The 13,828-nt window shown below is 43.1% G+C and overlaps 1 non-coding gene across 1 annotated transcript; it reads left to right on the top strand.

Moving 5' to 3' along the window:
• The first annotated feature begins 688 nt into the window (after window positions 1–688).
• Window positions 689–877, top strand: LOC112319899 (U2 spliceosomal RNA). The gene has a single exon (XR_002976382.2). It is a non-coding gene; the product is annotated as a U2 spliceosomal RNA (small nuclear RNA).
• The last annotated feature ends 12,951 nt before the right edge of the window (window positions 878–13,828 follow it).

Genomic DNA, 13,828 nt, shown 5'->3' with positions numbered 1-13,828 from the left:
AGGCAAACAAGAGAGTGTGGAGATTCAAGCTGGAAGCTTCTCAGGGTGATGAGGGGAGAACATCACTTGTGACCACATTCAGTTGGGCAGAAGTACTTACAGAACACCTCCTAACTACTGTGAGAGTGGGAAATAGTCTGGCTATGTACTCAGGAGGAAAGAGAATGGGTGTTGATGAACAGTAAGCTGGTCCCAGCTGCACCATAGTAAGCCAAATTCTCCCCTAAGTTTCTCACTGGAAAATAGTTACACATTTTCTAAATGCAGCTTTCCTAGGCTGCGGACCTGGTTTAGTGCCACAGATAATTCTCTAGCTGGTGAAAGGTAACACAAATCATATTCCTGAGTAGATTTGCATCTTAGGTTCATGTACCCTCCTCCTCCTCCATTTTAAACAGTACATTTGTATACTTAATTTTGGACACTTTCATCTACGGGTGGTATCAACATTATTTTCATTAAGACTCTGTACGTGTTCTTCCTCTTGTCTTCCTGTTGTGTGCCAGACCTGGGCCACCATGGACACAACGTCTGTTTTTTTGGCCTTTATCTTGTCCCTGCTCTGGGCTTTCAGAACAGTGTTTTCCAGTGGAAGCTCTGAGTCTGTAAACACAGATGAGGGCCGGGAACTTTCCAACTACCCTGAGGACACTATCAGTGTGAAATTAATAGTGACAGTATAATCACAGTCACTTCTTGGCTTTTTGGCTAAGATCAGGTGTCATCTTTTCTTATCAATTTAATATCTAATACATCCTCTATCTGAGAACGATGTATTAAGTGGAGTTTTGGAGCAAGGAAATGGAATAGAAGCTTGTTCCGTACACTGCATGCAGCGAGCTGGGATTGCCATGCTTCCAGGAAGGATGCGCCCCCTTGGGGAGCAAAATAATCACAAGTGTGAGGGAGGCACTTCCATAAAAGGCTGCTTAGGTGCCTCTGGGGAATTGTGGTGACACCTGGCAGATCAACAGGTAACTTAGAAAGAGGCAAATCTGCAAAGCGCGTTAGTCAGGTTGCTTTGTTCAGCCTACCCGAGCCTTCCTTTTGATCTGAGTGTGTCTCAACCATCATTTTGTTTGGAGTGTTGCACAAATTTTCCAAGTTTCATTCCAACTGTGTCTGTCCTCATCCAGGACCTCCCTTGTCTTCCTTAGGACATTTCCAAATTTTTCCTGTCTTTTCAATATCTTCCTAACTGCTCCCACAGAGACTGCCATTATCTTCAGAGAGTGCAGTTCACATTCTGTCTTACTCTTGCTCCGCCACCGTTGGTGCCTTTCCCTCTCCGTCTCCATATCACCGCTCCACCTCATGCCTCTAACTTTGGCTCTGGTTTCTCCCTCACCCATGCCCTGATCCAACCAGACGGGTGCCCATTGTGTGCCTGTGTTCCATGCTCTTCCGGGTGAAGATCCCTGTGCCTGGGTACCTTCTCATCCCCATATCTACTCTTCAAAGTCCTACCCAGTTTTCAGGGCCCAAGTGAAAATCAATCTCTTCTATGATGCTGGTACCCATGTTTCTGGTTAAGCAAACCTCTCTCTTGCTTGTGCTTGTACAGCACTTTGTATAGTCGCAGTCTGCTTTGTGTCCCCCCTTCCCGACAGGTCCCAAGCTCCTGGGGAGTTAGTGTCTTGTGAACCTCCCTGTCCATCTCCCACAGAGCCCAGCACTGTTCCCTGAAGATGCTTAAAACACTGATTGGTCAAAATCAAAAGCAGGATGTGACATCAACTAAAAGAAGCTTCCTGTTATATCCCACCTATGAGTGAAATCATATGGTTCTTAACTCTTTCTGAGTTATTTTGCCTAGTGTGATATTCTCAAGATCCATGCATGTTGTCACGAATGGCAGTATTTTATCTTTCCTTATGGCTGAGCAGTGTTCCCTTGTATATATGCACCCCATCCTCGCTATCCAATCATCCATCAAATGGCATTAAACTGAAAGCAATGAATAGACAAAGAAGAAAAATTGAAAAGAAAACCTCACAGCCACAGACAACAGTACGGTGGTTCCCAGAGGGAAGGGAGTGGGAGGTAGTAAAGGGTAAAGGGGGTCAAATACATGGTGAGGGAAGGAGATTTGTCTTTGGGTGGTGAACACACAATGCGGTACACAGGTGATGCATCATAGAATTGCACACTCAAGACCTATATAATTTTATTAATATCGCCCCAATAAATTTAATTAAATAAAAGGTTAAAGTGTATAGATAATGGTAAAAAAGAAAGAAAAAGAAAGAAAAGAACTATACCCTGAATGAATCCGGAACTAATAACAGGCTGTCCTCAAAATGATTTGATAATATGACTGAGATAATCTACATATGTACAACCTAGAAGTGTGCATTTAAATGGCCTTTTGTAAAAAAAGATACAATTCCTTCAAACTGTTAACTTTTAAATATATCTGTAATATCTTTCCATGGTCTGCATTTTCTAAAAGATAATAAATATTGGGTGCACCAATTAGGTCAGAAGGAAGGTTGGAATTATCCCTGTACAATGTATTCTGATGATCAGTTTCCACAAGGCATCTTAAATAGTAGGTACTGAGGGGGCCTGGAATCTGCCCCTGGGGGTGGTGTCTTCAGCATGTCCCAGGTACAGTTTTGCAGTGGAATGGCTTTGCGTCAGGGCAGCACATTTTGGTGGGAAAGCACAAGGTCTACTGTGTGTGTGCAAGGCCTTCAGAGAGACTGGGCATCTTCTTCACAATTCTAAATGCGTTGAAGCTGTCATTCGAAGAGTTAACATCTGGGAAACATAAAAAATGCAATGGAGAGGTTTCAGGCAAAGCATGGGGAGACTGATAAAATTATCAGTGAATTAAATTCAGACAGATGGCTTTGGAAGGGAACAAAGTACGCAAACCTTATGTAGAGTATAATGACTCTCAACTCACTCTGACAGGGGCTTTGTCAACAGGGTAAGCCTTTAAAAAAAAAATCTGTATTTTAAAGCAGTTGAAAAGAAAATTTTTTTTTCTGAAGGTGTGGCTTAGTACTCAAAGCAACAAAAATGACAATAGCATCTAAAGCTCCCTGGCCAGCCTGAGACTGTACAGCGCCCAGTGTAGGTGCCCAGCTCGGTGGAGGACACATGGTGGGCCTCGTGCTTGCTGCTGCTCCTCGCTGCCCTCGCGGTCACTGCACACATCAGTGCAGTTGTTCAGGTATTTCCACAGAACACAGGCCAGCCATTAGCTGTGCTGCTAACAGTGGGGTGACGACAAGGGAAGCTTCCAGCCATCAAATACGTGCAGGCTCATGTGCCCACACCCAGAATAAAGGCACAGATAGACTGATTTCTGCTGTTTCAATTTTCAGTTTTTATTGTTGGTCTCATTAAAAAATAGAGCTCCTACTTTCTAAAAATAGAAACTATCCTAGTTGATAGTATCCCCTTACATTTAGAAAAAAAAAAAGATGAGAAAATAATGCGTTATTTGTCTCTCAGGATTTCTTTTTCCTTGTGGTTTCTGTTATCTTCACTTATTTTGCTTCAGGAACCCCTCTTTCAGGTGATGGGCCCCTGCACATTCACGCTTGGATGCAGATGGCCAGGCTGCTGCTTAGTGATGGACTTTGCCTTTGTTCCAGACCAGATGTTCTGTTTCTCCCTGGTAACAATTTGCATTGTGGTACCTTATTATACGGGCGCGCTCTCTGGAACTGGTGCCAGAGTAGCCTCTGAATCAGCCAAGAGCAGCGCTGAATCAATGAGACAGCTGGCGGCCTCCCTGGGGAGGGAGCGTTTTTTTACCTTTTTGATTCACGCAGTCTCCGCTAGTTCAGATCCAGGATGCCATGAATGATTTTTCTTAGCGACAGGTGAGAACAAAAAAGCTTTGTAAACCTAATTCAATAGAAGCTGGAGACTCAGCGTGCTATTGATTACAAGGAGAAGAAGGGGAAGAAGAGGTGTACACACAGTCTGGTTGCATTTTCTCCATCATCAACTTCTGTACTTCTGCCTGTGTTGGAGTTGTCAGGTTTGCTGGGAGGAAAAGCTTGGAAATCAAGAGTATAGTGTTTATTGACCTAGGATTAGGATTTTAATCATGTCTCTGAGACTGCGTGTTATCTACAAACACAAGACAATGACTCCTTCCTTAGTATTTTTAGCTATAAAATTCACTGATCTATTGCTAACTTTGCTAAAAATTCAAGGTGACTTTAATAGGATTACTCATATCATCTAGGTTTCAATGTTTGGGATGTGCTTATTTACTAGGGATATGGATTTGGGTAAAAATCATCCATGTTTACACGCAAGCAAAGGATCACAGCTCAGTGTGGGCCTTGCCCTAGGTCATGCCCTTGTCAGCATACTTTCTGAGTCAGCAAGAGTGCCAGACCAGCACTTCCTGGTTTCCCACTGCTCTGTGAAAGCAAGCCCGTGCTTGAGCCACTGTAGTTAGAGGACCATTATGAGACAAGCTGGCACAACACCTGGGAGCTCCAGTCCTTGTGTGGCTGAGAGGCAAAAATGTGACAGTAACAGAAGTCAGGGACCCCGCAGTGCATCATCTCCATCAATCACAGCAGACGTATTGGCAACATGATGGATGATACCCAACCCTGACCTTGGTGGGTTAGCCTTTGTCACATAAGTAACAGAATAAGTCAAAGCAGTGGGTCTACCTACCATCCAACAGGAGTGATAAGCTGTGACAGCAGCAGAGGGAAAATGAACATTAGTGTCAAATGTTGTTTATATTTCTGAGCCTGGAAGAGCAGGTATCTTACTGTTCAACCATTGAGTGAGATGGGTTTTTTTCAGGAAGGGGGAAAACTAAGTGTCGTCATTGCATGATTATAGCAGTATGAGTTTCTCTCTCTCAATTCAGGTATAACTCAGACTAGAGAGTAGTGGGTCTGCGGAGCAGACACCCTCACCAGGTGATAACTTACAGCATGGATTTCCTTACACTTGAAAACACTTACCTAACCAATGAGCAAATCCCATCAAAACTAATGTCTCCACTCCATTTGAAAAACACGGGCTCATATGCATACAGTTTAACATTCAGTTGGTGACAGGGGGGTGGCGTGGTTCGGGAATAGAAATAAACGAGTCTTGAATTCCTGGTGATTTTCTCACGTTGGTGCTAGGACCTGTCTCTCGGTCCATCTCCCAAAGCTTCACAGTTACAAATGACTTATCCCAAGTCCCTTTTCTGAGTTTAAATATTACTTGGTTGGTCATAAAACATAAGGAGGAATTCTCAGTAAGATGTCTCAATAATAAACAGTGGGATCTCTGGAGGGCTGGATGGCTAAGAGGATCAAGGAAACAGAGAAAAAGATAGTGATCAACTTGCTTTTCATAAAAAAATGAGATTAGAACAGACTGAAGCAAGATCTGCTCATTTATTTTCCAGTCGGCTTTATGCCAAGTGGTAAAGACTATGGTCAGCTTTATCAAAGAAGAGAGTTAGCACCCCTAACCATGCCCTTAATCCAATGAAATCACTGAAGATCTTGTCTTATCTCTTTTGGAATCAATATTGAAAAAGCAAGAGGCCCAGGTATCACGTGCTTCTCACCCTGTCCACGCCCAAACATTCACGCTGGAATCCTAAGGCACCCGGTGGTGCACTTACATTGAGGGGTCAGACCCTACATATTTACAATTCAGCCAATTTCGAGTTGGTAGACATTTTCCCCAAGTATCTTGTGTGTGCTTACCCCTGTGCCAGCCACATGTAAAGGGCTTGTTTTAAAGCAGACACAGGAGACATTATTTATCATAGCAGACTTTATAAGCTCTAAGAATTTCAAGAGATGGATATAAGCTGAAAAATGCATTTGGGTCAGGAAGGATTTAGGGGGAAAAGAGCAATATCATATACCTACTAGCTTTGTTAAGGAAAGGAAATCTAGAGATGTTTCTAAGTCAACTTTCCCCCTTTTGAGAATGGTGTTGGGGAGGATGAACTTCTCTCTCCAAGGATGGCCTGATGATGTAAGCCATTTGTCTGATCCAGCAAGACACTTCTTATGTTCCCTAGTTCTTGTGATGAGACTAGACACCAAGAAGTCAAAGCATCTGGATGTGCTGTGTTTGGCTGTGTGGACTGGCGTCTAGAGAGAGGAGCTAAGGTGTAAGCCCTGACAGTATCTTGGATGTGTTTCTTTCCTCTCTGGATGAATGCCTAAGATGCTGCTAGACTGAAAACCGAATTAGTTCTCTTGGTAATCTTTCCCATTCTTCTGGACTGCAGGATTTATAAACCATTTCTCTTTGGGTCTATGTATCACTTGGAGATCACATCATGATAACTCTATCATGTGTGTGTGCAGGGCAAAGTTGCAAGGGAATTACTCAGCAGGGCGGGGGAAAGAAGCAATTACCAGAGCTCGCATTAGCGCCGCTTGTCAGAGCGAGCATCCCTCCGGCACAAGGGATGCATCAACTTGGGCAGTGTCCCTTTTTGGAGGCTTAATTTAGTTTTTTCTTCCTTTTAATTGTGTGATTCCAGTATTTTAGCTACAATCCCTGGACTGTAAGAACCTTTAAACAGCTCTTTATTATGAGGCAAGACATGGGCTTTTGACGAGATTAAACAGAGAACTGCATAATTTATAGGAAAACTGCACGATGGACTTTTTCTTCACAAGGAACATTGGGGTTACATTGGCACAAGCCAAATACCTTTTTAATGAATAGTCAGTAATCAGCAGCAGCTACTGTAAGTGCTTACCTTTTTTTTCTCTCCTGTGCTAGGAGTGCATAAATTAAGCATCTGATTCTGATTGCTGCGTGAATGCATAGGCCCATTGCTGCCCGCCCCCACTGCTCCCATCCCCTGCATCAGCTCTTGCTCAGTTTAGAGCATTATGGAAAATGGAAGGCAAGTCTCTTTGAATGTGTTCCATTTCCATCCACTTTAAACACGTGGGGAAAATGTTGGCAATACATTCCACTTGCCGTTTTGGATCTAGACCACAGTTTGTGTTTGAAGACAGTGGCTTCATGTTCCAGAATGTAAGAAAAAGAGTTTCTACCAAGCCATTAAAATAAACTGAATTGCCAAGGTGTCTTTTTTTTTTTTTTAAAATTTTAGCAGAGCTTTATCAAAATTGTAGGCTTTCAACAGGCTCATTCCTCTAAGATTTTGAACATACTACTTTCATCACTTGCAATGTATTCCTTCTCCCCCACCCCCCACATTTTCTGCTTCTCAATATTTCTAATTGTAACAAAAACCCAAACAAAATACTTCAGGAAATTAATTCTTTTCTAATTTCATCTGCAGCCAGATCCTACTTACTCCCCCATTCAGTGGTTCCTTTGTTTCTGTGAAGTTAGTATGGATAGCTATTAATTTATAATTAAGATGCTTTCAAAAAGTTTAAGAGTTTTTAAAAATCTAGACATATTTTATCATTGGAACAATGTTGTATATTGTAGTTCTAGCTCCAAGCCAAGCCACAAATCTATTTAACCCGAAGTGTGGATTAAGTACAAATATTTAAATTTAAAAAGTAGCATCAGAAAATACTGTTGCAATATTGACAATAAAATAAAATATTAGAGTTCTATGTATGCCAGCACTGTTTTAAATCCTTGAGAAGCATTAGTTAATTGGCTTCTATCAGTTTTTCTGCAAGGCATGTACTATGATTCTGCTAATTTTACAGGGGAGGAAACTGAGGCACACAGCAGTTTCAGCAATTTCTGAAATTCGCTTAGATAGGTTGGGAAGAGCTGAAATTAGAGTCTAAGGAACTTCAACAAACAAATGAAAACCCTATGACTTTAACTGAAGTGTTAATTTTGTTCAAGTTTAAAAATTTTTTTTCTTTGATAATTGAGTTATAGTAGAAAGAAAGCTTAGAAGACAACTTTAGGAGACATATTCAGAAGATAACTTTGAGACATTGTTAGGTGCTTTAGATGTTGGCCAAACAATGCTGTTGAAGTCCAGCCAGTGGCTGCTTTCTTATCAAGGTTTTTTGGCTTATGCAATAGAGAGAAAATGGTGTAAAGAAAGCAGGAGAAAGCAAGTGGAAAATTTTCTATATGAATTTGGTAAGAATTCAAAACAGACAGAAAAGAGGAAGGGAATCAAAGAGAATTTATGAGAAACAGATTTGAAAAACCTAAACAATGAGCATTAAAAGAGAAAAACATGGAATTGTAACATGTCCAAGTTCTCTTTAACTGATCCAAGAAAGAAGAAATCTTCATAAATGTGGGATCTGATGGTTTTCTCACAGGCCCACAGGGGGGCAGTGTTGTCTGAGACAACTTTGTGACTGCAACTACTTAGCCAGGGCCTACCTAGGGTTTGCATGGGAAGTAAGGTGATAAATATGTATGGGATGTTTATTATCCAATTGTTACAACTTGGAGAAGGCCTTATTAATGATGGTTACTTGTTATTATGTTTGAACTTTTTGAGTCTCTTTATGTGTTCCATTACTTCAGTGAATTATAGTATTTTAGGGACAGAGAATATTGTACCTTTCCACGGCTCCTGCAGTTGCATTTCTCACATTTGGAGAAATGGCAGAAGTCATTCCTACAGAGTGCAAGAGCTAAACCTTTCCTTGGGAGAATCACCTTCCTGATCAAGGTGTTACTTCACCCAGTAAGTTTCTTACCTGGTAGTATCTGAACATGATATTCACCCAAACCTAATATTGTAGAATAAATGTCATCCAGCGTTCAGAATCTTGATTTTTCTATCTGTTGTGTCATTCCATCAGATGAAAGCAGTGAGTTTTGCTGCTTTCTTTTGTATTTCACTGTTATTTCCCTGAGGAGGCCACCCTGGCGCAGGGGAAGAGTCCTTGAAGGTCCTTCTGAGCGCTGTAAGTATAAGGGAAGTATGAGAAGGGAAGTTGGAGAAGGCAGTTTTGTATCGAGGTGAACTGCTGGTCCCCTGGCTTATGCGGGGCAGGCAGGGATGGAGCTGGGGACTGGGGGAAGCTACAAGAGTGGGAACTGGGTGGAGGGTGGGACGGGAGACACTGAGTGGAGGAAACCCAAGGGATGATTTGGGTAGAATGTAAACACTGTGGAGAAGTGAAACGTTTAGCTTTGCATTAGGTAAGCAGAATTCCAGCAAGTCAGGATCAGCACATTTGTGCGATGTAAGCCACTTCCCTTCTGCGGCCCACTCATTAATTTTCTGAAGCCTGACAGAATGGCTAAAAGGATGATCAATTTCAAGTGTCACTCCTGGGGTGTTTTTAGCCTTATGCAAAAGGAGTTCTTGACAAGTACTCTTAGTGCCCTCAAAATGTCTCCTATTATTAAATATTGGGAATAAGCTGAAATAATGAAACTGCCTTTCTCCCGTCACGAGTGATTGGTTTGGAAGATATGGGATTAGGGTCTGGTACTGACTTTCAGGGGCCTTCAGCAGCCAAAACAGCAAAACCTTGAGAGAAATGGACACATTTTTGGAGAACTACTTTTCCTTAGTGGAATTGTGTTGAAAAATGGGATATCTTGACTCATTTCCAAGTGATTTCATAACATTGTTACCTAGTAGGTAAAAATCCTCTCTCCTCCTACTCCCTATCCACTCTTATTCTAATGTGTTGCTTCAATCCTGGGCAGGTTTCTGGTGTCACTGAGCTGCCTCTGTGAGAGCGGTGGGTGGCACTGTGGATGTCTCTACCAGAAGGACAGTGTGTCTTTCCTTCCTTGTGTCTCCTCTCTTTCTCCTCACTCACTCATTTTTCCAGTCTTCCCTGGATGTCACATTTCCTCCTTTTCCTTTCAATAACATCTTCCACCATTAAGTCTTTTCGCCAAATCATAGGCAATGCCTGGATATTTGGCTGTCTCTTGGAACTAGAGCATTTGCTGATGTTGGCCTTAATTTCTTTTATATTGAATATTTGATAAGTTCAGTTTCAAGTCCCTTTATATCCTAATATTTGACAAAATGATACTATTCCCAGTGTGCTTGGTGCGAAAAAGAGATGGTTATCGTAGAACCAAGTTACAGAGTATCTGCCACCAAGATGTGGAAAAGGGAGAGCCTTAAGGTCAGACCCCGCATGGCCCTACAGAGGATAAGTGATGGCAAATGTGTGTGCTGCTCACAGGGGCCAGGCGGTTGAAGGAGGTTAGTCAATGGCACAGGCCCTGCACGGTGGGGAAGGATGGGAGACCTGTTCGTCTTTTCAGAGGGGCTGCAGCTGCTCCACTCCGTCTGCCCTTCAGAGTGTGAGATCTACGTGAATTTACTTGGTTCAATGCTAACTAATCAAAAAAGTATCCATTGTCTGGAGAGAGGGAGAGGGAGAGAGAGAAAGAGAGAGAGAGATGTGAAAAGAAAGAAAAAGAAAAGGAGAGACAAGAAGAGGCCTAGAGGCAGCTTGTTTGTGACTCCTCCCAGAAATACTATAAATGCTGGAGATAGAGAATTGTAATTTTGTTACACCTGGGAATCTTAATGCTACCACAGTGTTCTGACAGAAGGCTGAACACAAACACTTTTCTAGCTGAATGTTCATCCACTCATTTGAAACTCTTAACTCATGAGAATGTGAAATTCTGAACTAAGGCTAGAAACAATAAACTAATTAAATATCACCTACTGTTAAAACACAAAGAGCCCTTAATATATAAATTGATTGCATTGGATCCAGCTAAACTGAAACCAGAGTTACGTTCTAATGGCTCTTTTACTGTAGCAAATATCAAAGACCATGAAATGATATTTTCTGGTGACAATCTAACAAGCCATGCAGGTCTTCGGCAGAAGCCTGTCGCAGAACAGTGGCGTTTGCAGGAGTCAAGGCCAGCTTCACGGAACTGACTGAGTGCGTTAGGGGACGAGGGTTTGCAAAGGGCTGTTAAAAACACATCCTTCACTCCGCATTCATTGCTACTGCTAATCTCATAATGTGTTTCAATAAATGTTTTCTGGAATGTCCCTTGAAGTATATATTTTACAAGTTGTGTTTCATTCTTTGCAGCAGTTACGAATTGTTTCTTTTGTCGGAATAGAGCTGTCAGGCTGTTGATAATCACGTTGGCTTTGATGTCTTTCAAGAGTAGTCACACAAAGAGAAGGTTGGGAGACCTGACTGACACGGCACTCCCCCACTGATGCAAAGTGACTGACTTAACCGAGTGGAAGAGCACGTCCAGACAACGTGACATGGGGCAGAGGACGCACAGTTTCCTATTCTGAAGGCCCGCTGATGTCTGAGCACTGCACTGTGAGCACTTCCGTTCGGAGGGGTTTGTCACCTATTTGCTTTCAAGGTGGGCCTCAGATCTCAGGTGCCCGTCCTTTCATAATCCGAGTTGAAACAGCCTCATATGGACCGCGCCTCATTTCAGTTTTCCTCATCAGTGAGTTTCCTCTAGCTTTTACCCAAAGCCTTGAAGCTGTGCGGCCTGCTGAGCTTCCTGGGAGTCGGGAGTGCACCCTCGCATCCTCAGTTCCCCACAGTCCTGAGGGGAAGCATCAGCTGCCGTGTAGAGCTCTGCATGGAGGATTGTCAGAATGCTAATCCCCACGCACTGCGGGCTCTCAGTGAAGCTAAATGTCACCCAGGGTGGTGCTGAGTACTTACACAGGACTCTGGGGCCTGACGGGTCAGGGCTGTGTCTTCTGGGCAGTGACTGGCCTCTGGTGGCTGACTGGGAGTCCTGAGTCCTGTCCCTGCTGGTCCCCTGCCTGGGGACCCAGGCTGTGCAGGGCACCTCCACTTTTGCAGCTGCCCGCCGCTGCTGGCCCTGATCGTACACCTCTCAGGGTGGGTGACTTTCACCTTCTTAGGCTCTGTTGGTTGTGCATGTGGCCCAGTGAGCTTTCCTTCACATCTCTCTACTGGGTACCCGTTTACACGCGCACACTGTGTCAGACCCCTCGCTGTGTCTTTTGCCTGCCTTGTGTCAAGCACAGCTTGTCAGCAACCTGTCACCCACAGTTCAAAACTGATGCTCCTGCTCATTGTTCCCCGTATTCACCTCCACTCTGTCTGGCATTGGACGGAGGCTCAGTGCCCGGCTCAGTGCTCGTGTGGTGCGCAGTGGAAGGTGGGGTCAGGAGGAGCTCTGAACTCTTGTCATCTGTCCAATATTACGTCTTTATGAGGCAGTTTCAGCTAGGCTTTGCTACATGTTGCTTTTCCCTGCATCCTTCCCACTCTACTTATCACGTATCCCCTGCCCACACGTGAGAAATTTTGGTCAATATGAAGTGGGATTTTAAACTGGACAACTTTAGGACTTGAAAGGTGAAGGTCAGAGACAATACCGATGCAGTGAATGGGAACTAAAAGAGATGGCAATTAAACTGTCGCCAGTACACCTCCGCGGGGAAGGTGCTAAAGAAAAAGTGGGCTTGGAAGAAACACCCGTAAAGGACTCCTTTAAGGTTTTGCACAAGACATGAAATAATCGATTTGGATTTAAATATAGGTGGATTGCCTCTGAAGCCTAATGGTCTTCTCGTGGGACCACACTTGAAATATTTCATCTGTCTCTTTTTTCCTGACTAGAGTTAGAAACATACTTCCTACCTTAATGGCACTAAAGTCACTCAAGCTGAATTTCCTCGGCGGTAAAACAGCCATGTAACCACAATATGTGTGTGACGGGCGTGTATGCCATCCCTGGACTCGTCTCTCTGTGAGCAGTGAGTGTGAACGCACACGCACACGGCGCACGACAGCCTCTGCCCTGTCTTTGCCTAGATAGGTAACGTCTTCCGTGCGTGGTCTGCAGTGAACTCTATCACCTTGGCAGCCCTCTGCAATTCTTTTTCTCAGTGCCATTGTGTACTGAGTTAGCACAAGATCAAAATTTTTCCAACAATTTTTATTCCTTAATCTGTTAACCCATTTCCAGACTGGGACATTTAAAAATCTTCCCTTATTCCTTTGAAATCTTGTCTTTTCCTTCAACTGAAAAACTGTATGATTAGGTGGTATGATAACATCGGTAAAATTAAAAAGAGTTTCTCAAGATTTAACCCATTATGTGCTACCTTCAGGTAGAAACTGGCAAGGTGCTGGAGAATGCATGGCCCGTGCATTTATGTTTGAATTGCATTTTTTTTTCAGTAATTGAAGTAATGGTTCGTGTGCAGACACAGATTATATAAAGTTCTGTAAGAGTTTCCAGTTTGTTCACATTTTCATCCTTGTCGCCAGCCTCTGCTTTATTTCCCAGCTGCAGCGGCGATACTCTCTAGAAGCTGTATGAGAATTTCACCTTCTCTCTTCTAGAGGACACAGAAAGATCGACAGATGAGGCTCTAGGGGGGTCATTTTGTTATGTTCCCATGTCCCAGTCAAGCAGTGCATTCTGCCCTATTTAAGTTTTATAAGTCACACAGGGAGAAGACACCGTTTTGTCTTTTCTACCTCAGGTGTGTATGCCAACAGGTATGTGGGTGCTTCATACTCCGAGAGGAATTCTCAGTGCTCATTGCAGAGAACTTCTTTGTAAAAATGTCCTGGGAATAGGATTTTTATTATAGTTTAGTCTGGAAACACAAGCTTTGCTCTGGTTCTTCATTGTCTTCTTTTTTTTTTTTAATGTGTATGGAGCCAAAGAAAGTCTGCAGAAGTCAGAAGCCGTGTCTTCCCATTGCCTTGTTGGGGGCCAGTTGTAGAGGTTTCTTATTGTAGGTTGTGCATTTGGCATCATCGTTACAAGCGTGACAGACGTTTCCACTTAGTTACAAGATGTGTTTCTGAAGAAAAATTAGATCTTTACTACTGAGAGCAGAGAGAATTTTTTTTCAGCCAGAAAAGATCTCATTAGCTTATGTTATTAACAGAATCCCCTGTGTTACCGCAGAGCTTTCTCACTGTGCATCTCCTGAAATGCT

The sequence above is a fragment of the Desmodus rotundus genome, chromosome 6, assembly GCF_022682495.2.
Source record: "Desmodus rotundus isolate HL8 chromosome 6, HLdesRot8A.1, whole genome shotgun sequence".
NCBI classification, from domain to species: Eukaryota; Metazoa; Chordata; class Mammalia; order Chiroptera; family Phyllostomidae; genus Desmodus; species Desmodus rotundus.
The sequence above is the reverse complement of the archived record's forward strand: the minus strand, read 5'-3'. Positions and strand labels throughout refer to the sequence as shown.